This window comes from Neopsephotus bourkii, unplaced genomic scaffold (genome assembly GCF_033783945.1).
Source record: "Neopsephotus bourkii isolate Nb327-2 ecotype Australia unplaced genomic scaffold, CSIRO-AGI_Nbou_v1 NB_908, whole genome shotgun sequence".
Lineage (NCBI taxonomy): Eukaryota > Metazoa > Chordata > Aves > Psittaciformes > Psittacidae > Neopsephotus > Neopsephotus bourkii.
In genome coordinates, this window is record NW_026901402.1 from 1,488,355 (window position 1) to 1,513,650 (window position 25,296).

A 25,296-nucleotide genomic window follows, 5' to 3' on the forward strand; every position below is an offset into this window, starting at 1 on the left:
CTCCTTTCTTTATGTGGTGGGTATAATGTTGATTTTGTGTCATTTTTCTGGACTTAGTAGGAGAAATGGAAGTTTGTATAGGTTTTTTTTTCTTTACAGCTATTTGAATGGACAGAGACCAAGAGATTTTGTCTCTGTCTAATGTATTTCTGTAAAAGTTATAAGACTTTGATCAGAGGTACTTGGAAACAAAAAGGTTTTGTGCTGTTAAGATGAAGGGTCTGTTCATTTCCTTAGGCAGAGTTTTTGGCATTAAAGATAAATTCTTGTTATGACTCCATTCCCTACTTCGCCCATGGTACAGAATATATATTGCATGAATATCTGTGCACAGAAAAAGAAATTCTTCATAGAATTCTGTGTGCATAATGAAAGCGTATGAAAATACTTGTTTAGAAATATGAGTGGAAATAGAGCAAGATAAGGCATTCTCCAGAAGTTTCATCTCATTTTCAAATCATTATATGAACATCCAAGAGAGATTTTGGCACTTCTGTTTTGCAGTGGTAATGTTCTAACCTTATGTAGGAAAACCCACACAGTGAAACTGATGGGATCCAGCTATTTGCTACTTTGTGACCTGTAGACACCAGTCAGCTTTAAAGCTACCCAAAACTTTAGCATTTCATGGTTCCAAGTATCTCTTAGGTTGTGGCAGTCACATCTGTCCTTTGCCAAAGCTTCTTGTAACGTAGGTAGGGAGAAAAGCTCAAAATTCACTAAAATTTTGGTAATATCTCCATAGGGTTTTGTCACAGGGCAGTGGTCATTAGCTACCTGCTTTTGGCATGAAAGGCATCAAGATGGGCACCTTAGGAATTTGGTAATATCACCACTACTTTCCAGTAAAATCTGTAAAATCAGTAAAATCAGTAAAAAACTACTTTCCACAGTAAAATCTGTTTTACGTAGGTTGCGCAAGGAAGTCTGTAGGGATACTGTGGTTTAGCCTCCAATTGACGCACTGGCAGAAGATGAGCAGGTTTATTGCAACACTTGGAAAGGCATAGAGGTGCCAGTACCTGGTCATACAGGCCAGGAGAGCAAGGAAGGGAATTTGCAAACAAAAGAACGAAGAGTGAAAGTATGAGTCAAATCAAACTGCAAAGCAGGCTGGGCAACAGTGGTCAGGTAGAGCCTGCCAGGAAATGACAGGCAGCATCCAGATGGTCCAAAATGGGAGATGTCTAATTGGAGGATTCCTAAGTTCATCATACAGACCAGGCAGAAGCTTTTTTGGATGTTTTCAAAGAAATCTGCATCCGTATGTAGCACCTGAGACCTCCTACGCTATACTGTCTATATGATATGCTGAGGAGTTGTCTTGATTCAGGCATGCTCTTCCAGATTTCAGAGCTGTCTGGGAAGTGATTGGCTGCTTTGGCTTCTTGACCATTTCACTGGCTTCTTGTGGCAGCCAGTTTAGCACTGTCACAGAGATCAAACATCATCCACTGTCCCAAGGCTTTTGGCACTGTTAATCATTCAGTGTATAAGTAAAATTCACCCTTCATCCCAGCCCCAGGAACCTACATTTATGACAGTTAACATGTACTGCTCCTTAAACATAATGGCAGAGTGCAGTACAAACATGACTTTGCAGGTGCTGCCATTCATGGTTTGTGATTCATCATACTTCCCCTTCAGTAGGCTGGGCTGCCTTTTTGCTTGTCTAAAACACAGCAAGCATTGTATAGGACATGAAGCAGAATCCTTGGTTACATTAAACTGTCCTCTGCCTTTTCTGCCTACTTCTTTCCCACAGTTGGTAAGTATCTAAAGTACAGATGCTGCATTTGGCATATCTGGAACAGTTGATTTGATTTTGTATATTGTGTGTCCTGTCAAGGTAGTGCATGAATATGTAAGAACATTTTCTCCTTCCTGACTCTGTTGTCCAGATCTAACCAGTCCCTATCTGTTGGCCCAGATTGCTGTGTAGCTGGTCTTGAAAAAGGAGTGATGAAGATAATGGGAAAAATCTGAATCATGCTCTAGAAGTGTCTTTCTCTATTGACTATAGAGGGAGCTGAGGACCAATACTCACTAGATATTTTAGTTAAGTACCATTATTAGATGGGAAGGATTAAAGGGCTGGAATCCAATGAAACAAAAATATGTGAATATATGTGGATGTGAGGGAAGGAAATAAAGAGGCTGTATGCTTTTGCTTGAATGTCAGTTGTGATCTGTCATTCCATAAATTTTCCATAACCTGAGATAGAAAAAAATGGGGGAAATTGCTGAAGTTACACACTAAGGAAATGTCCCTTACTGTGTTATTTTGCAGCCTGTCAATTTTTGAGTCTGCAACATGCACAAATCCTGCAGACTTTAAGATCCTCAGTGGTAGAGAACTAAAGGAAAATGTTTTTTCCATTATCAAATAATACATGTAACAGGGGATTTATGAAAATGAACAGTAAAAATGAAACAAAATCATAGAACCTATCAATTCATCACTCAGATGATGATCCAGAGAAAAGAAACTTTTAACACCACCATCATCCAGTATTCTCCCAAATGGAGCAAAGTAAATTCATGGCAGAGTGAAAATAGGCAAAGATAGCTGAAATCTCTTATTTCTACTTACACAACATATACAGCTGCTGTTAAAATAAAATTTTTACTGTTCCAGGGAGAAAGACTTTCAGCAAAGCAAAATTCATTTTGTGAATGACCTTTAAAAGTTATCAGTTTCAGATGACCTCCTCACATACAATATAGTGCCCCTTTTCAGGTAGTAATGAACTGTCTGCTCTAATACTTCCAGGTAAAGTGGCAGTTAAAGTTATAAATGTGGAGAAAATAAGCTCCCAGGCTTATCTTATTGGCTCCATCTTTTGAACACCACCAGACCTGCACAACAAACGAACTTAATACAGCTGCAGTGTTATCAAGGCACCAGAAGCAGAACACTCTGCATTTTTCATTTAAGTAAAACGTGTGGCAAAATTTAACTAGTAAATATGTCAAAGAGTGATAAATACTTTTTGCACTTGGCACTGACTAGAAAACAGATTTTAAATTTTAAAACTGCTGTTCTACATCTGGTTACTTCCTGTCAGTAGTAATATTAGAAAACAGTAAACTGATCTGGTATTTGCATGACCACAGAGGCATGCTTGGTGTAAAATAAAGAATAGCATCATCTAAATTAAAGAAAAGATCAGGTTTTAAACTCTTCTTGAAAATGCAGAAGATATTTTGATAGGTGTCACTCTGAAGAAAACATTGCTAATGCTTTATGACTTGTTTTACAGATAAAATCTGCTCACTAGTGTAAAGAAAACATCTCTGCAAATGCAGAATATTAAAATGAAAAGAGTAAGTCAATAGAAGCACCGTGTGGGGAAAAACTTATTTTTGAAAAATAAGAGTGTTGGGAACAGGAGCTTAAATTATTTGTTGTGCTCCTGAGGGTTTAGAGAAAGATATGTTTACATTTTTCCAGGCTGTATGCATTTGAGGATAAACTGAAGTTAAATTGTTTCAGTTCATTATAATTGTTTTGGGGAGCACTGAGAATAGCCTATAGAGCAACACACAAGGTTGCAAAGAATTTTTATAAACTGCTGTTAGCCTGAACCCTGTAAAAATAAGAAATCTTGATGCAACTCTGGTTAAAGTTTTATTAAAAATAATTTTAAAAATCTCTACTACATAATTTCTATAGCTAATAATTTTATTTGCCTCATGCTATTTTACAGAGATATTAAGTTTAATCTCCCATTATTTTTTTTTTGTCTAAAGAAGTAATTTAAAATATTACTTGCACACTTAACTGATAAGGTTAACTTTGTACATTAACATTTTCTATTTAGTTAAGTTGGGATTTCTCATACCTGTAAACCTAAATTGATAAATCTGTTAATGAAACTGTTTAACATCTTTGTGTGGCCCACCCAATACTTATCCTACAAGTCTGAAAGGGTTTTGCTATTTTTTTCACAACAGACAGTGAAGAATCTTGGTGAAAGTGAAAGTTTTGATAAGAAATCAGCTATTCATATTAAATAAGTATAGACGAAGCGTGGATGGGTGGTAGCTGATAATTGTTTAATAACTCAAATCTGTTGATCCTTGAAAGCTAATTTGGTAATATTTGATGTTGTCAGATTCCAGTATCTATGTTTAATGACAGATGGTGCCTAGAAGAACCACTTCATTTCCTGTATAACTACAATTCCTTAAATGATAAATGGCTAGCCTGTACCTGAAGCAGGAGTCCCCTGTGAAAAAAAGCACAACACTATGTGGATACAGAAAGTATTGAAAACTTGGTTTTCTTAAAGTTTTTTGTAACTATTGCAATTCCTGAATATTTGTCTTTCCAGAAGGAAGAATGTTACCTTTTTCTTTTTTTCTTTCTTCCCTTCTCACTTCTCCAATATTTCATATCATAGGATTTTTAAAAGCAAACCCATGTGTGCAACAGATGGTTGAGGTTGGAAGTGACCTCTGGAGGTCACCTGGTCACCCCATGCTCAAGCAGTGCCACCCAGACCTGGTTACCCAGGGTGGTGTCCAGATGGCTTTTGAATGTCTCTAATGAATGACTCCACAAACTCTCTTGGCAATCTGTGCCAGTCCTCAGACATCCTCCCAGTAAAAAAGTGTTGATGTTCAGACAGCACTTCCTGTGTTTCAGCTTTTGCCCTTTGCCTCTTGGACCACACATGGCTTCTTATCTTGTGGTTCCTTTAACACCAATTTTATTCTTTTAATGCAAGCTTTTACTCATCAAAAAATACTCATAACCCCTAATAAATGTTTACAGAAGAGACCAAATATGGATTGGTGGAACTTAGTGTACAGGGCTACTTTGTGCATCATTAGATAAGGCTCTCTTAGCAGCAAGACTGTGAACTGCATTTGCAGGCTCTTCGTTCTTTCATTCCTGAATCAAGAATATATTGTTTGCTCTCTTCTTAGGTTAAAATGGCCAAATCTAAGTCTGTGAAGAATTTTTATGTCAATTCAGATGTTATGGTTTGGTGAAAAAAGTGTGGACTTAAAAATTTCTATTATTAAATTCAATGAATTTTCACTGACCTGGCATGTGTGATAGATAAAAAGACACCATAATTTGTTTCCTGCCCAGAGACTGAGTTTCATGCAATGGTCTCCTATAACATTGGACACTCTGTGATCTTCAGAAAACAAGGTATGTATTTGAAAAGCTCTGAGATTTTATGAGGTTTCTAAGAAGTTATAGCAAAAAATGTATTTCTGTTATTCCAGAATTAGAGTCCAGTTATGTTTCAAGTCTCTATTCAAGTCCTATGATGTTATTAAAACTACTATAAAGCCATCTTGGAAAAAAAGAAAACCTTTCAAAGATGATAGTAGTCCATATCCTCTTCTAATTAGAAAAAAATGAATGAATATTAAAGAAATAGCATATTAACTTGAAAAATTAGTTTGATTTAAAGCAATTGGAAGCAGAATTGTTTTTATAATGAAGTATGTTCATCATATAAGAATAAAGAATATTAAAAAAATCAAACAGTATATGGCTCTGCTTGAACAGCTTGCTGTAATGTCAGAGAGTTTTTAGAAAACACAGCCAGCAGAAATCTAGGCTGTAAATCCAGTCCCCTGCTGCACTTAGTAACCATAGATTATAATCCTTTTCATAAATATCATCTTTTTGAGTCTCAAGGTTATTTGCATTCAGACTTGACAGTCTCCAGTAGAGCCCTATGCTCTACCTCCAATACTGTTTAATTTTTTGTCTTGTTTCCATTCTAAAATTATACACTGTTAATTCATACCCATATATTCTGGAGCCTCGTTCTTAATTTTGAATAGCTGTTCTCATTTCTGAAATATATGCTTGGATATATTTATAGAGAACAATTACGTCTTCTGGAATTAGTACTTTTAAAATAGATATCCTGCTAATTGCCTTCTTATTTCATGCAAATTGCAAAGGGCTGGAAGCCCACTCTAGCCTGGACTACTAAGTGAGATTTTTCTATCTTTAACAGGCTCTCTCTGTTTTTCTGACCCCATATCCTGTAGAAGCAGATGCTAAGGGGATACAGGCAGAGTAGTTGAAAGTAGAAGTATCCTTAGCTGCCATGGCCAGTAAGGGTTAGGCAATTATCTACTCATTGCACCCATAATACTGTGGTTTTATGTTCTGTCATTCAGGAAAGTGTGTACTTTTCTTTGCCTTTTTTTTCCACTGGTATTTGAGAAACTTTTCTATGCAAGTACTGAACTAGTCTAACTCTGAACACCTGCATTAAAACATACTAATTTCTTAAAATGAGTATGTTTTACTCTGTGTGTGTGTCCCTGCCCATGGCAGGGGGGTTGGAACTAGATGGTCTTAAGGTCCTTTCCAACCCTGACTATTCTATGATTCTAAAAGGGAAGCAAAAATATCATCCTTGTATGCTACAATTACAGTTTCCAAAAGACATTAAATAAACAAAATAGGACAAAAACTATACAACTGAATTCCTATCTAATTATTAAAATTCCAGTTTAAATTTCACTGACCTTCAAAGCACCCTTTCTTCATTCTTTTCAAAGGCCATCAAATACTTTTCCCTGCTCCAGAAAAGGAGGGAGCAGGTGTATTAACAGGTGTAAATATTACATGTTCCTACACATCAGCATTAAAACTGGATAACTGCAGTCTAACAAAGCGCAAAACTACATGTCAGACTTACAGGGAACAGAAGTAGAGAACAAGCTCTGAGCCAAGCTGCCTCTACCAACTTGCTAACCATTTTGCAAACCCAGTTACAGGTCCCTTAGTGCAGCTGAGAAAAGCTTAGAAGAAGCTCCGATGGTGAAATGTCTCCTCTTCCCAAATCTTCCGTGTGAATGTCATAAAGGTAACTGCAGTCTGTTGTGTGGATTTCTCACCTGTGTAACAAAAGTTCATCTGTCTCAATTTGGGAATGAAGCTCAAAACAGTTTGAGAGCATTGCTGCTGCTAAGCAGGAAAACTCAAGAGGGTGTTGGAGATCACGTTTTCCTATAGCTCTAGGTTCAGTTTAACTTTCTAGCTCACCAGAAGCACGTGTGAATAATTTCAATCCTTCAAAAAGGAATGAAGGAGATCACAGAAACTCCTGCTTGTAAGGTCCTTGCCCAACAGCATATAAGAAAAACTTAGTGATGCATGGTTTCAAAAGGAAGGAATTTAAATTAGCAAGACTGCTGTGACTGTATGGTTCACAGAATTACATTACACTAAATAACTATAACTAAATTAGCCACAGTTATTTTTTTGTCTTTCTGAAAGCACTGTTGCCTGCACCTGAGAGGATTTGTGTCCATATCCTTTTCCAAATCTCTGCTCACTGTATCTTGTTGTGTGTTTCTTCTAAACTGGAGGTCACCTGGGCAAATCTTCATATTTAATGTTTCAAAGGGTAAGAAATGTGAAGAAAATTCTGAACTATCTATTGAAGGCAAAGACAGGTCTCTAACAATTCAATAAAGTCAGTAAAATCTTTGAAAGTAAACAGCATGTGTTAATGCTTAGCATCACTGAACTGTTGACTCTTGCGCACCAAAAGTTTAATCAGCTTTTGTTTTCCCAGGAGAAACACCAATTAAGGTTTGGGTTTGGGGGTTTTGGGTTGGTTTTTTTGCTTTTTTCTCATAAGAGGTATTTGTGGTTTGCTGCCAACACTAGCAAAATTGCACAAATAGACAAATTGCACTAGGATCATATCTGTAGCCTGTGAGGGGAGAGCTGCTTACAGAATGCATTTTTATAACATGCTCTAAAAGTGATATGATTTGGACTTGCTGACACTGAACTCCTTTATCACAGCCAACCAGGTATTGCAAAACAAATAGTAGAGTGTGGTTTTGTTTGCTATACAGAAATTATATATATATACTGCTGTTTTGTGTAATTCAGGAATTTAAATTGATAAAGTGTGTGATTGGAACCACCACAGAGATTGCAGACATTCAGTGTTTTCTGTTTCTCTTCCCATTGGTTCATTATATGTGTTCTCTTTGAGATTTAGAAATGCTGGCTTTTGTGAAAAATGTGGTAGTAAATATTGTCACAACTCTTCTCTTCCAGGTGCAATTGGGGTTTTCAGTGATGAAGCTGTCTCTTTAGAGAAAGTAGTATGAAAGGAGTCTTTCTCTAAACTGTATTCATTTTGTCAAGTTTTTCTGTTTGCTACCTGCACTGATTCTGTAATGGAGACAGATGTTACATTTATTATATGCTTCTCTTGGCAGTTCCTTATCATTTGTGATTTTGATTTATAGTGTTGTTCTTATATAATTCAGTAAGGGATAGCTGCCATAAAGTGTTTTAGGTGGTTGATTGTGGGCAAGGGCATTTCATGTTCAAAATGTTTCTCTCTGAGTTGACTTGAATAGCCATTTAAGTTTTACAAATTATGACCTGTAATTTAAACACATGGACAGGGGAATAATACAGTATTGAGTATATAGATTTCCTATGTAGTACCTCTGTTCTTCCTCTGTAATTAATATAATTTATATTTGGATAATGACATTTTCTGTTGTTTAGCAGTCATTACTGCACTTTCTGCTAATGCTAATGGATTTCTTTTCATGGATATGCAAGTATGCATTAGTTTATAGATTGGGTAAAGTCAGCAAAGGCATCTCCCTCCCTACCTAAAATGGTCAGATATGTTTTCTTCCCTAGAAATCACATATCTGCCAAAATAATTTGGTCAGTGCAAGATTTTTTTTTTATTGTCAAATTAAAAAAACAACTAACACGTGTGAGGAAAAATCATATGATGATGAATAGAGAGGCAGGATTTATAGCTGCTGGGTCAGAAAAGCGTGGAATGAAAAGTCATTAGAAAGGTCAATTCTAGACTTAGAAAAAAGAAGGGGAGAAAATAAAACATTTTTAAAAAATCTCCAATATGTCATAATATAGATAGATTTACATTGATCTACTCTTAGTGGCTTTTTTTCTGGTTGAGGTCTTCTTTCCCACGGCCAGTTTGAGTAGATTGAGCTTTCTAGTATCTCACTGTTCCACACTTTAAAACCCTTGCTGTCCAAAGGGAGATGGAGTAACCCATAAGTCTTATAATACTGTGCTTTCTATCTCCTGGTGTGGCATGTGATTATAGCCTGCACAGCCAAGCACTTCTTTTGACAGCATTCCTATTTCCAGTTAGAGGAGGGGATCTACCTGTTACTGGAATAGTAGCAGTCTTAGTTGCCTGTTCTCTGCTCCAATTCTCTGGTTTAATGCTGCTTTATTCAGCACATCAATATCTCTTCTTAGAGACCCTTTTCTCATTAATGGACTGAAGTGGGAGACACCTGAAGCTGTATGATCATTCCAGTTTTTTATCCTGTTTTCCTCATGTGGTTATCATCTTCTGATAGGATCTGCCAGATACTACTTACTAGACCCAATAAGTGAGGGATTAGAACTGACAGAGAATGAAATGCACTTAAACACTGTGCATTGGCTGGTCATAATCATAGGGATGGGAGAGTGGTGGCTGCTGTAAACAGTGAATTCAAAGATAACAGAATCTTTGTTTCACCACTGATCCTTAAATGTGGTTTGAAGACTTCTCTAGCATGGGTAGAGTGAGATTCACTGCTGAGAAACAGAGATGCCTCCTTCATTAGAAAGCATGTATGGCTAAAGACTTCTGAAGGGAACTGGTTTGATATTCCCAGATTGCAAGGTTAGTTGTTGATTATGTTTGTGTTTTCTTAAATAGTTTTTAGAGACTTTGATAACTGAATATTGAAATGATGTGTTTTGGCCTTTTCTACTGAGAATAAGTGGGAAGTAGGGTAGATGGACAAGCAGAGAGAGGAGAGTGGCAAATCTGTGCCTTGTGCTAGCTACATTTTAAAGATAGTTGTTTGTACCATAAGGTTGTTTCCTCCTCTCCTTTTTCACTTATGTGTTCACCATTTACTTTTGTTCATCTTCGGTCTTTAAAGAATCTTTTATTTTAAACTGTAGCTTTCCCCTCAAATACTGGCACCAGGTTGGTACACATGATTTACCTGGCACTGTAGGAGACATTAAATTTCCATTCAAGCATGCACTGCTCTAGGTCAAGCACAACGGTAGTCCTTTGGATATAAAGAGCAGAGAAACTTTTCTTTTTTTGTTATTATTTATTTATTTATTTATTTATTTATTTATTAGTTGGGATTCCGGCAGGCTTTTTGGAAGTTGCTGCAGGTGCTCTTTATTGGTGTTTGAGGAGGAGAAGAAACTCAAGACAAAAGGAGGGCTAGGTGTCTTCTAGTCTGGAATCAAAACAGGGCGCAGAGTATATGCCCATGTCTTCTTATGACTCATTCATGCCAGCAGTTTACCAGAGACATCTGCTATGTCAGAGTAGTCTAGTGAAACGATCCCAAGCTATTAAGATGGGGGCATAAGTTGAATGTCCCAGACAGCTTGCTGTGTGAGGGCTTTGAAGTTCATGAATTGCATTAACTGGTGTCTGATCTTTCAAGGATGGTAAATATAGTCTTGAATCTAACAATGACTTGAATTTACTGTGGTTACTTATTGGTAAGAGAGATGTGCAGAGAGGCATCACATCTATATGGAGAGATAGCTGGATAGTCCCAGTTAAGTGTCACTGGGATGAAAGTTTTGGGAAGGAGATGGTAGGAGTACTTAAGGACATAGAACCATAAACTTATAGAATAAGCTAGGTGGGAAAAGACCTTTAAGATCATCAAGTCCAACCATTAACCTAGGACAGCCAAGACCACCACTAAACCATTTCACTGAGGGCCTCATCCACACAGCGTTTGAATACTTCCAGGGACTGTGATTCCACCACTGCCTGGGCAGCCTGTTCCAATGCCTGATCACCATCTCAGTGAAGAAATTTTTCCTAATGTCCAGTCTAAACCTCCCCTGGCACAGCCTGAGGTCATTATCTCTTGTCCTATCGCTTGTTACTTGCGAGAACAGACCAACCCCCACCTCACTACAACCTCCTTTCAGGTAGTTGCATAGAGCAATAAGGTCCCCCTGAGCCTTCTTTTCTCCAGGCTAGACAGCCCAGTTTCCTCATCTGTTCCTCCTAAGACTTGTGCTCCAGCACCTTCATCAGTGTCATTGCCCTTCTCTAGACCTGCTCCAACACCTCAATGTCTCTCTTGCAGTGAGGGGCCCAGAACTGAGCACAGTATTTGAGGTGCTGCCTCACCAGTGTAAAGTCTACTTTGTGAGGTCTGTGTCTGGAAGGCTGAAAAGAGAGATAAAAGAGGGATTCAACAGATTTGGTTATGAAAGGCATCAGGCCACATTTCTAAGCAGCTCTGCTAATTACAGTGGCAATTTGAATGTTCATAATGAATGGTATGAACCACATTTCAGGAAAGCTTTGCTATCCCAGTTTGTGGCTATAGACTTGATTACTGTTCTTGATCATATTCCTGCTACTGAACATTTCCACTGAATTCCAGGAGACAACTCTTGTAAGACCAGACTGGACACCAGCCTTGGTTTACATAGACTTATATGGACATGTATTTCCATGTTCAACCCCACTAAAATTACTGGCCTATCGTGCCTGTTGTGGGCATTTTTTCTTTGTTTGTTTCTTAAAAAGCCTGTAACCGTTTCACCTTAAGCAATCCATAAAAACTTTAATTTCATTTTTCGGTATTTTTATATTTCTTTTTACTTGCCCTTTTAACATAATGCTATCAAAATTGTTGATTACTTGCAGGGCATACCCCTGGCGACCAAAGTAATTTTAACAATATGTTCAGTGGGTCCAGAATCAAGTCTTTAGTGAATAAATAATTTTACTTTCAAACAAAGTCTGTCAACACTTTGGAAATATTCTACTGTCAAAGACTTGTATTCCTCACTTCCATTAATATTCATTAAGAACTGAAAGAAACTTGTATTAAATTCCACTGGGGTTTGGCTTCTACTTTTGTGTTCTCACTGAAGTTTCTTTTAATGTATTCTGAGAAGTCTTTAGTAACCTTTATGCTCTTTAGTCATGTTCAAGCTTTTATACTTCTTCCTCCACAGAAATCACTGTCTGGTTCTGAATATATTTTTGTTGATTTCTGTCATATTGTGGACCTTCTTTGTAGCTTGTTGAGACAGTGTATCTTCTGTTCATCTTGAATGAAAGCTGGTACAGAAAATTGGACACATTCACCAGGGTAATTGCATCTATTTGCAGTTCAACTTCCAGTGGTTTTCTTGCAGTGAGAGAATTAAGATATGGTGACAGTGTTAGACTTTTTGATGCAAAGGTGCCTGAGACTCAAGTATGATGCATTCAATTAATTTCTCTTTTTCTGGCAAAGAGAAGACTTGCAGTAAAGGTACTTGTTTTCTTATCTACTATCATCTAGACTTAACTGTTTTTTTCTTCCATCTTCTATATTAAAATTTTCCTGCAATTATGCTGTACTTATATTGTCTTTAAAAAGCCTTGCAAAAGATTCCACTTTCTGGAAATATTGTACACTAAGAAATATATTGAAATGCCATCTTAACAGCTTCAAGAAATGTAAATGTGGTACCCAGATTAATTTATACATTGTTGTCAACTCATTTACAGAGTAAATTTCTGATAAGATTATTCTTTTTATTGAATTGATCTTTGAAAGTTTTAGTTCTTACGTCTCTTGACTGATATTAGTTTCTCAGATGATTTATTGACAAACAGATGAATACATGAATCAAAGAAAACCCATTTTCCTACCCTATACTGGTATGATGGAGTGAAAAAAGGGGCACTACTGTATTTCTGTGAAAATTGCAAGTAAAATAGCTTTTATGGTACAGATTTATGCCAGCAGAAGTAGATACGCTTTTCAAGTTACTCTGATAGTGGCAGATCATGTTTTGTTGGTGGAAAATTAGTTACCAAACCCCTCGAACCTTCAAATATAAATTTGTGATGAAATCTTAAGTGAAATCACATTTTTCAGCATTATTGCTGATGTCAGTGGCAGAGATTACATGAGTTTTCAAGCAGATGGAATTCAAGCAGCCTGAAGTGTCATCAGCAAATAAAAATATACAATTTTGGACATGGAGCTCCAGCCCAGGTTTTGAGTGGTGTATTTTAAATGATTTGGTTTCAGAATTCATTTGAAAGCCTTAATGAAGATATTGGTAGCAGTGGTACTTTAAAATTCTAAACCATCAGAAGTAGAATAATATCTACACACTCACAGAAAGGTATTTATTGTGGCAATTAAAGAGAAATTTAGATTAAGCAGTTTGAAATTTAATCAAGATACTGAAATTAACACAGCGTAGGCTTTTTTGGTATTGAGAAAGCATTGTCCAATGACAAATGTCTCTTTAATCCACAAGCTGTTCAAATAATAGCATAAAAAGTAATTGTAAGCCCTTTCTACCAAACCTGACTCTTAGTCTCCTTGTGGCCCTATCAGTCTTGCACTGTGAGCTACATGGTGACACAAATTTGCTGGAGGATAATGAGAGCTCTCAGATGTTGACTGCAGTACTTTCCTGGGAGATGAGAGATGTGGTCTTATTTCTCCTCAAGCTGCAGAGAATGCTCCTCTGTGTTATAAAAGTAAAAGCGTGAAGCACCTGTACTCCCCCCAAAACAAATCCAAAGGCAGCCAAGCACAGGAATGGGTCCAGCCTGTGAGTCCCTAATACAGAAATAAGACCAGTCTGAGGGAGAGGGGGATTTCAGACATGGTTTTGTCTTTATAAGTGTCTAGGTATTAGGAACGTTGCTGAGGTTTGCTGATTTTTCTCTCGCCTTAATAAAGAAACAAAGTTCCTAAGTTTAGGGTTTAAGGATTTAATTCCCAGGCAGATGCTTAAAAGTTAGCTATGGCAGCACAGAAATTCTTTGTGAATTATGGCCCGAGACCTTTCTCACACAGTTCACAAAGTTCCTGACCTCCATATTCTTGTATGTTTCTATGAAAAATCAAAATATTCAGTGCTGAATTTTGTTGAACACTTCAGAACACTGAATGTTGAAGAAGAAATTGAGTGTGATAATATGTTTGATAAATTTATAAATTTGATGTCCTAAAAACCTGTTCATCAGGGATAATTACATAGATGGGTAAATCAGATGGTATGGGGGGGTGGGGAACCAAATGAGAGAAAACTTTTTTCCATTTCAGAATATGAATTATGCCATGAATGGTAAAGAAAAATGCTTTTACAGTAATTAGGCTAGGCCTGGCGGTTGAGGTCTAAAAAGTATTTGAATTTCTCTTTCCCTCCCAAAGGAGGTGTTTGGAGCCCAGTACAAGCTCGGTGTTTGATATATGGTGGAGAGAATGAGAGGTAAATGAAGAGATTCCATTGGGCAATCACTCAACATGTTTCTTTTATAGATGTTAGGGATCTGTGGGGATTTTTTTTTTGCCTTTTTAAGAGGCTTTTTTTTTATTTTAAACTAAGTATGCTAAATAAATGTTGGAGAGTTTACAAATATTCAATTTACCATCACAGATGAAAGACTGGGCATGCTAGTTGTGTTTAAGTGTTCTTTAAGATAGTAACCACCTTTGTCCTAGCAGCCTGTAGCTCAAGCATGCTGAAACTGTAGCCCTGAGAAAGGAAGAAAGTATTGTCAGTACTCCGAGAGCACCAATGGGGTTTTCTGTCCCAATCTCCCTGTGCCCAAGGGTCCAGGAGACCCATTTTTGCTCAGTCCCGTCCCCCAGTCCTGGTGGTTACTGGCCACTCCAGTGCCCAGCCCTGTTTCCTCACTTTGTAGCTGGATTTCCTGGATTGATCTTGGACCTAACTCATATAATTGCATCTGTCTGATGTTGCAGTCTGAAACCTGAGTTACAAACATGAATCATGCTGGACAATTAGAGAAACAGGTGTGTTTAAGGATCTTCAGGAGGCAGGAGGACTGCACGTTGTCCTAAATGTGTGTCACAACCGAAGAGCTGAAAGCACAGGAACAGTGGGCTGTAGCTCTGTCCATGAGCACAGAGAGAAGTGAAGCAGCTGGGAGGGGTGAGTGTTAGAGTCAAAAGGCATGGCAATATTAGACAGGCTTTTCCACCCACCTGAAAAAGGTGTCAGAACCCCATAGCTTACAAATCCCAACCTGGGTACATGGTGTTACTGCAGGAGAGCAATCTGTGGGCCTTGTGATATCCTTGTTGGAAAGCTAGAAAAGAGGGTGGCAAAGGTATTGCAGGCAAACATCAGAAGTAGACATTGTCTATTAATCTATGTATATTTCTTTCTTTTCTTTAGTATCATAAAATACATCATGCAAAACAATTCACACCTGCAAGTGGGGAGTAGCAGTTTATCAATCTGAAACTTGCATCAGTATTCTCAGGCTTCTGAATAGTTTGAGACCCTATTTTGCTGACTTGTTGCGTAAAATTGGTTTTGCTACCCATAGACAAAGAATAGCATACCTCATGGTATGATGGCTACTGCTCTGAAGTGGATTTTATTAATTCCAAGATGGAAAATTCTGAGAATTTCTTCATGCCCTCATATGAATGATACTTGAAGGTAGTGGTCTAGAAGCCATGGGTTATCACAATGAGGGAATTCAGTTCTGTCACTCATTTTGAAGAAGTGAATGACTTTTGTCGATATTTTGTCATTGTCGACACTCATCAATATTTTTGTGTTGGCAAGTGCTTTCCCTACATAATTCTCTTATTTATTAATGATTGGAAAAGAATAACTATTACAGCTGAACCCAGGACAATCACCCTGTTAAGTAGATGATTTTCACAAGTCTTAAAAGGAGCATGCTTTAGCTGTGCCATAATATGGACTGAAATGTTGCTAAGAAAAAAGAATAAGAATGCATACATCTAACTTATAAACTTGTGTTTGTATCCTGAGTACTGGAGATAGATAAAATTGTTTTCTCTGTTTCCATCATGCTATCATGCTTAGCCATTATAAGGCTTTTGTACTCTGAGCGATAATTCACATCCCAGTAAATGGCCACAACATACTGTCATTTCCCTCTTTATCCTCTCCTTCTTTCTCCTTGCTAAGAAGTTTGTTAGTGGATACAAAGCAGGTGCTCCCTTTCTTCAGGAGCAGACACCAACCTAGATAACTTCACAGGATGAAGCTGTTTCCCCTTCACTCAAAAATACTGGTGGCAACAAATCACACAGGGCTCTGTCAAATTACATCTGTGCATAAAAGGTTATAGTACTAGTTGCTTTTTTATAAGATTTCAGCAGGAAAATGAACACTTATTTATTAATCAAGTATTAAAAAAAATAATTATTAAGCCAAGTGGTATACACGTAGAAATTTAAAGCCTCATGGCTACAACATAGTATCATTATGTGGCTTGTGCACTTAATATATTTCATGATGTGTAAACTTTTGTAAATTTGTATTAAAATTTCTGCACCAAGAATATAGTAATTAAAGAACGCTAAGAAAGAGTGAGTGAAATGAGGTAGTTTTCTGTTCTATTATGTGGTGCCACTATCACAGGAAACTAGGAAATGAAGAAAACTTAATCAATAAAAAAGCAACATCAAGTTATTCTACTCACATAGGATTATTGAAGCTATTCAGCTGTCATTATGGGGAGCTTGACAATGTGATTTACAGTTGCAACATAAACTAACAAGGAACTTCCCTCTGTAGAAGATATCTATATTATAATATGAGAATGTACAATATAATTCTGTTTATGTAAGTTCAGTATGAATGGAGCAGAAAGCTTGGCATGCCCTTATGGACATGATGCTGCATTGGAAGATAGCTATGGGAGCCCTAGCAAATACTCAGTTCCTCCATATATTGCTTCAGGATATCCAAGTTTTAAAGGATGTAGAAGATATATGGATTATTTTGAGACAGGCATTGAAGAGATGCTTCAGAGACTGTTTATAGCTAGGAAACCTCTTCTGTATGTGCCATTACCTAGCACTGGAAATCTCGCATGAACGTCAGTGGTGCTTGTGTTACAGTGGGGATCAACACTGCTCCTTTTTAGTTTGTTTTGTTTTGGGTTTTTTTTCTTGTAGTTTGGTTGGTTGGTTGGGTTTGGTTTGTTTTTTCTTTTTTTCTAGTTTGTGTTTTCTTTGAGTATTTTCTTTTTCTTTTTTTTTTTTTTTTTTTAATAAAACCTGTTCCTTCTAGTGTCTTTTTTTTTTTTCAGATTTTTGATCACATTCCATGGTACTCCATGTTCCAGTTTATCCTGGGATTTTCCTGGTGCTGCAGAGCCAAATGCAGTGGGACTTTTTGTTGTGCTTCCCATCGGAGCCATCTGGGGACTTTCTGAAAAGGGGACTGTTCTGTCAGGGATGCTGTAGGCTGTATTCATATTCTTGTGTGTGTATGTGCATCTCAAAGTATCAGCATACCATTTCATGTCCACTGGAGATGTTATCTGCTTTGATTACTAAGAAAGCACCAATTTGTCTTGTATAGCAGCAATTTTTCCTCAAAGATATATGCAACACTTCCTCAAAAAGAAAGGAAAATCTTTCAAGTAAAAATTAAATACTTACAAAGAGGTGTTTTTTAAGATTTTTGGCATGCAGTTTCTATTAATTCTGACTGTTGTCCAAACTAGTCAACATACAGCTGTTGTAAGTTATCTTCCTTGTTAAGACAAAATGGTATGTGAAACATCAAAATAAATTGCAAATGGATAAGATTAGGATCTTTTGCTCTCAAGAGAAATAAAATATCAGAAATTGCATGGAGTCCTGCTTTTCAGTTGCTGTTTTGACAAAGATACAAAAAAGTTAGATTATAACTGTCTGATTTCTGAAAATCATTTTGTGTATTTAACCTCAATTTTCTTTGTTTTCCACCATTTACTGATAAACGCGATGAGTATTTCTTGAGATAAAAGAAATGTTGCCTTGTTGAGGACATGGTCTCTAACTAACAGCTAGCACCAAGTAAGAGAAATAGTATCTCATAAATCACTTTTATTGTGAGTTTTTCCTTTGTGTAGTGCAGAGCTAGTCTAAATACTTGTATTTATGTGTCTTTGTTCACAGCCTTCTCTCAAGAAGTATTCCTTGACTGTTGACTGGTACAACTGATATGTTTCAAAAATACTGTTAAAATAAACTCTTTTGGGAAATTCCACCTAATTTATTAACCACATCATAATGCAGCAGTTTATCAACCTACTTTTTAACTGTGAGGGCACAGGTTGCCCAGAGAGGTTGTGGAGTCTTCCTCCTTGGAGATATTCAAAAGCCAACTGGGAATGGTCCTGAGCAACTGGCTCTGGGTGGCCCTCTTTGTGCAGGTATGTTGGACCAGATGGCCTCCAGGGGTCTCTTCCAACTTCAACCATTCTGTGATTCCATTCCAGCATTTCTCGATTGTCCTGGGCTTCATGTAGACAATAAAACAAGCTATGCAGTATGCCCCAAAGACAGGACAAACTTATTACTTGGTAACTGTCAGGGAGCAGGTAATAAGATCTAATTGCCTTGAAAGAAAATTTATGAATTTATTTCTTTAAATGGTTGTACTTACTTTGATGACTATCCCCTTTCTTTCGTGAGTAGGATAAGAGGACCGACTTGTAACAGTATGCTACTAGACAGCAGCTTATTTTTTGAGGCCCCTTGATATCAAAGCTCCCAGAGGTTAAACCCAGCTCCTAAATTTTTCTTGGTATAGACATTAAAGCCAATGATGATGGGTATTGTGCCTAGAGAAAGGACTCTATGCTTAAACGCATTGTGTCCTTATTTTCTGTCAGTTAGTCTAATAAAAGATATTACATCTCTCTTCAAATCTTCCCTCCTGAGTAGTTTAGGGGTAGTTGCAGGATTTTGACATAGTTTCATGGAACTTCTTGTTAGCGAAGTTATTTTCAGCTTTGCGAATGGCCTAAATTCCATTTGACCTAAAACTAAGATTGCAGTATCCAAACTGGTCCAAGGCTACTGTGCTGCAAAGAGCTTCAAATCACAATTGATTATATGCTTACTATGACTAAAGTTCTTTAAAAAGCAATATATTCAGTAACGTTTTGCATTGTCAACATCCGTTTCCATCATAACATTGTAACTGCTTATAATGTAATTGAATGTGCTATAGTTTTATTATTTCAGCTAATAATCAAACTGAGTAACAATGGAAGAAAAAACAGCACCGCATTTTTTTCTTGTTAATCTTGTTTTTCTATAGTGTGCTGTTGAACAATAAAATAATTAAGCTATAAAAAAAATTGTTCTTTTTTCAACATCTTTTATCTTCTCCCTTTACTAGAGATCTTTTGAAAAGATTCTATATAGTGAGTAATTGTCCTATTTGTTTCACTTTTTTTATACTTTAGAATGAAAACTAATCTCAGATAGAGGCTTGGTGCTTGGACATTACAAGGTTACCACACAAATATTTTTATTGCTGGAGTTCAGGCCACATGCATCTCAGAATTTATTATACTGTTTCATTTCTTTCTCTTGTAATTCCCTTCAGAGAAGAAAATACAAGATCTTTGAAATTAAGCACGGCATCATCATAAACTGGATAATGAGTATATTCTTCAGATATTTAGATAAGATAATAAAAAAACACATTGCAAGGACAAGAATAGGAAAAAGTCTGGAAGGTTTTCATCTCTTTACCAGTTTTTTCTTTATTCCTTCGCAGAAAACAAAGCTTTCCCAAAGTCTGTGTTGCCACTTCTGCAAGAAATTGGCTATGTTGATGTGTTCATATTAAATGGCAATAAACTTATAAGATATGTACACCTTCTTTAATCTCTTGTTTCAGTTTATGTCTCCTGTCTCTTGTCTTACCACATATACAACATATGACTCCATCTTCTTAATAAACACCTCATAAACATTAAGAAGCTGTTTTTAATTTTCCCCTTTAACCTTTTCTTATTCAGAAGTGTAGGGTGCTGTTTTTTTTTTAATAAAGACTTCATTATTGCTTTATTGTTTATATTCTATTATTACAACATGTGATTCCATACATCTTTGCTGGTAATAACATTTTACTCTCTTTTTAGAAGAAAACAAAAAGGAAATTAAAATTAAATAACTGCTCCATTTTCCCCAGATTCTACCATTTACTTCTTTTTCTTCCGTTATGTAAGGCACAAAAGCAAAAATTGTCTCCAGTTCATTTGTATTTGAAAACTTACTCAACTACATAAAGGCACCACTCCTTTGAATAGGCAGCAAAATGTGTCCTTTCATCAGAAAACCGTATCTCTGTTAACTAGCTAACTATGTTTCAGCTTTACTCTTTCAAATAGCTAATGAGCAGCTGGTGGATTCTTCAATAAATACAGTGTCCTGATTGAATATTCCTTGCCTAAAGTCAGTCCAAACAAATGTATTTTTGGGAATTAAGTGGTGGCTTGCCTGTAACAAGTGACATTGACTACAACAGGTATGTCTGGTAGGCAGAGAATTAAGGTCTGTGGCTGGCCCCAGAAGCTGTGGGATAAAGCAGAGGCTGTGGGACACAGCCGTGCAGTTGATGGTAAAACCAAAAGATCTTTCAACCAGCCTTGCACCATGAATAGGGTGGAGGGCTGTCTATAAGCCACAGGGATACTGAACTAACATTGTCCTTGTTTCTAAATCCCTTTTAATTAATCATTTAAAGAGGAAGAGACACTCCAGATCTCGCCATTACATCAAGGATTTAGGAGGAAAAAAGTATGTGATTTCAAACCATAAAGTGAAATTCTGCATCTTTTGAAAAGTAAATTGAATTATTTCTATAACAGTCTAAAGACACGATTGTTATTTACTGTTTCTTGTTGCCTCTCATTTCTGTTAAAATTATCACAGTCACATGTTATATGTAAAAATTAGGAATATACAATCATTGCCGAAAACCATAGCTTTATCCAAAAATATGACAGATCATGTTTCTGTGTTGCCATGTGGACAGTGCACCATGATCATTCTTACTATGTCACATTTAGGACTGTTTTATAGTGAAAGTTGACATGGATTTCATTCCACATCTATCTTTTTTCTAACTTTTCCTTTCATGAATGATGTGACACAAGGGAAGATTCTGTAGGCAAAAAAGGTCACAATCTTTTTTTAAACCTATTATATTCTTGGAAATAAGGAATCAGATATATGATTACATATAATAAACTTTTTTATAAGTTCTGAGTATGAACTGACATAAAACTTACGTCTAATGTTGCTGGCTTACCAAAGTTATTTTTGTATTTGTAGATGAAACTGTATGGGTAATGGAAATTTCAAGCAGGAATAAAATTTTTTAAATTAAGCAGTAGGCTGTGATGGAAACTGTTTCAGCCTTTTTACACTTTTCATTAAGTGGATCAGAAAATTTAAGTGTAAGAAAAAACTGCACATACGACTGTGGAAGAGAAGCAAATTCCACTGACAGGCTGTGACATGTAAGAAAAGAATATTTGTGATCAGCTAGAAATAAAAATATAGCTCCATCAACGTTAATGTCATATTAACCTTACAGAAAGGACTGCTTTGAGGAAAGAGAAGGATTTTGATTGGTGAGTGGCTCTCTTGATCTTCCATTTTCCTCTGTGACACACTGACTGAGCACACTATTCTGCTTCAGATGTTAATTTATGGAAATGGATAATACAATGTATCTGATTGCTTAATTATGCATCCTGGGAATTAATTCAGAATCCTTATAATACATCCTGATGACCTTTCAAAGGCAGAACTCGCAATCTGCAACTTTTATTGGGATTTAATCAACTGGACAATGCTCCTCACATCTCTTTCTGATGAGGGTACTGACCTCTGTCTCTGGCACTTTTACTATGCATTATAATCACTAATTTTTAATGCAAAAAGCAGTCATTCCTGTGTAGAATAAGAGAATTCAAGATTGAACAGAGTTAGCCCACTGCTCTGTCTGCTCACACTGAAAAAAGATGCTACAAAGTTTTGGTATTGAGGGGGTTGAAATGTGCTAGCAAAAAATGGTATAAAGACCAAATGAATCTAGGGATGAGTACAGCAAGCTTTACAATATACAATATAATAAATGGCATGGAGAAAATGAAAGTGTAATTCCCATTTGGGCTGTTTCATTATACAAAACCAAGATGTTTCTATTGGAATTGAAAAGCAACTTACTCAAAATCAAAAAAAGGGCTCTTTACTGCACAGACTACAATTAACATTGATTGCCAAGAGGTGTGACTGAAGAAAAAAAATGTGAAGGACTAAAAAAACCCAACCAACCTTTCATATGTATAATACAGATGTCTTCAGTTATAATGGTAAGCATGTAGCTGTTAGAAAGGATATAAATCCTTACGTCATCCTCCAGACCATAATGCCAAGTGTCTATATTGTCTATGTTTGAATCTAGAAGCAAATTTCCCATGGGTTTAGTTAACTACTAACTGCAGTTTTTTATTCCTTTAAAAAAAACTGAGCCTCTCTACTGCTTTCTGTAAGTTTGGATGGACGCTCATCACCAGGGGATTCCTAACTAATTGTGACTGACTGGTTGATTAATCATAGTGAGAAAGGTGAGACTCTTGGCTGCCACTCAAAACCAGCAAAACAAATAGCCCATGTGGAAATTACATGTCCTACTTGTGTTCTGCATTTTGAAATACTGAGGGAAGTAGATGATCTTGAAATAAAAACATCTGTAACAGTTTTAATATTGCATTATGCCCCCACGAGTGTAATATAAATATAAATGCCTTAAGAAAATAATATGTTATATAATAGCCCTAAGACAAAAATAAGAAGGGACATGGCTTCTGCTGACCAAATGAGATACTTAGATTACTACTAGGTTGGTAGTATTTTAGAGTTTATATAACTCACTGCCAAGAAATAAAACTTTCACACACTGTCTTTCCTCTTTATATTTTTCTCCTTTTCTTTTTTTCTTTTTGTTTTAGCTCTTTTCCTTCCCCCCCCCGCCCCCCTCCCGCCTGTTAGCCCTGATTATTCTATGCAGTTACTGTATGTTTTGAATTATTTTCTTTACATAGAGATGTCAAGGACAAAAATGACCCTGTTAGAGGTAAAAATCTGGGAGAAGTAATATTCCACCAAATGAATATACAGGACATATAGGAAGGGAAAAAATATATTTGATAACAGGGTGTTGATAGGCCAGTACAGGGCCATTTGTGTCTACAAAGAGTTGGCATTAAATGTCTTTGAACACAAAGGAAAAATGGGGGTACTGGCAGTGCTTTAAATGCTCACCACCTGCTACATATGCTGTGCAATGTACATGCTGCTCTGTCATGTATTGAATGGATCTGAGTTACTGAGTAGCTGGACTGGGGAAAATGTAATCCTTTCAATAGTGAATAAAGGGACAGAATTTTCTTTTTAAACAGTTGCAATTGACCTCTTTGATTTTCTATTGATGTGTAGCTATAGGTTTATATTTTAAGCTATTATTGACTCCAGATTTTATGAAACTTAAGGCAGTTTTATAGTAGTAAATTACATGATGAAAAGAAAGTAAATGAGTATATACACATTTTTCTGTCTTTCATTTCCTTTTATCTGTCTGACTTCTGAAATGGATAATATTGTGAGGGAAGATCTACATTTCTAGATTTTATTAAAAAAAGACTAGCTCATGAATGACTAAAGTTTGAAATGAAAATGTATGTTTACTTAACAGTGATCTAATTGAAATGACTAAAGACACCATCATAGCACACAGATGCACCTGGAGTTTGTGTCTGCATGAAAATATAGACACAGCCTGTACTGGGCTGGCAGAGTGAGGGTAGATGCTGTTCCCCTAAAAGAAGAGAGATGAACAGTTCCCACTGTTGCATACCCAAACCTCTGGGACAACTTTGTGTTGACTTAGTCTGAAGCTAATCTGCTGCTCCCAGTAGCTGAGCAGTCAAGGTGAGATTTTGATTTTATTCATCAGCTACCACCAAAACTGTTTGTTTCTGTGTTTAGAGAGATTCTTATAGCACACTGCAGGAATAACAGTGAACCGTCAAGTCTTATGTTTACAAACACATTTGTTTGAAAGGTTTTGCATGACAGGTTACAGACTGTGACAATTACATTGGGTCAGAGAAAAGAAAGTGAGGTAATGTCAGCTCTTATAATGAAGCATGCACTCATCTGATGGATGCATCTTGATCGAACATGTCATGTTGTATTTCATATGAAAACTTAAGTCTATGAAATGTTGTCTTTTGCCACAATTTTGAGCCAGAAATACACATTAGTTATTTCTCAATACTGTCTCTTATTACATAAAACATGGCAGACTTCAAGTTACCTGGATGGTGGTAGCTAACTACTCACTGTAATAAGCTCAGCCAGTGGCAGCAGTGGTACATTAATCCCTTCCATTCCTCTGGGCCATTCACTACTGCTCCTGACTTCTCTCTACAACAGAGATTTACTGTTGTGCTGGGCCATTGCTGCTAATGTCTTTTCTTAAAGTTTCCCGTGTCTTTATATCACATCAGCTGTCTTTATATCACATCTTACCAACTTGATGTGTATTTGTTAATCATTGCAGAGAGCTTCAAATATTTATAAATGGCCTTGAGCAAATGGACATCTTCAAATTGAATTTCAGTGGGTGCTGAACCAGGTCAACTATTTAGTGTCTTTTGTGTGCTGTCATTTTTGCCATACTAATATTTCATTGGTCTTCCAATTCAAGATTTTCCTTTTGGGGAATTTTCCTTCATGAGTTGCTTTATTTCTTTGATTAAATTCTTTGTATTCATCTGTGTGGATATCCAGCTGTAGCTGCTGCAGCTGAGGTTAAATTGCTGCTGATTGCTATACACTGTTCTTCATACCAGCTTTCACTGCTTTTGACAGTGCCTTTAGTCTGTTCTTTAGTTTGTTCTAGATTTTAATTGAAGGGTTGCACAATAATGTGATCATAGTGGCTGCTGTTGATAAATGTGGTGTAGTATGTCATTACATTTTAGGCAGGTGATCTGAATTTTGCATTAGTAGATAAATCTTTGATCTGTTTTGTTGTTCTGATGAGTCTCTAGTTTTTGTATATGTCGTTTTGAGGGAAAATGCCAAAGCAAGACTGGAAAATCAGCACTATTAGTGCTTCATATCTGTTACTGTGACTTCCCAATGTTCTTTCCATCACACAACTGTCACTTCTAAATTAGCATTAAAGCCACTCAACAGAAAGAGTAATCCATGCCCTGGTACTGTCAGTGACATCATAGAACAATTACAGAACTCATCATTGCTCTCAGTGCTATGTTGTTCTCTCTGAGCATAATGCTGTATGACTGACAAATCTACAGAACTAGTCTTATTTTTGAGTCTGTTTGATAGGTTTTCCATTGATTAGCCATCATCTGTGTGTTCTGATAAGATGGGTGC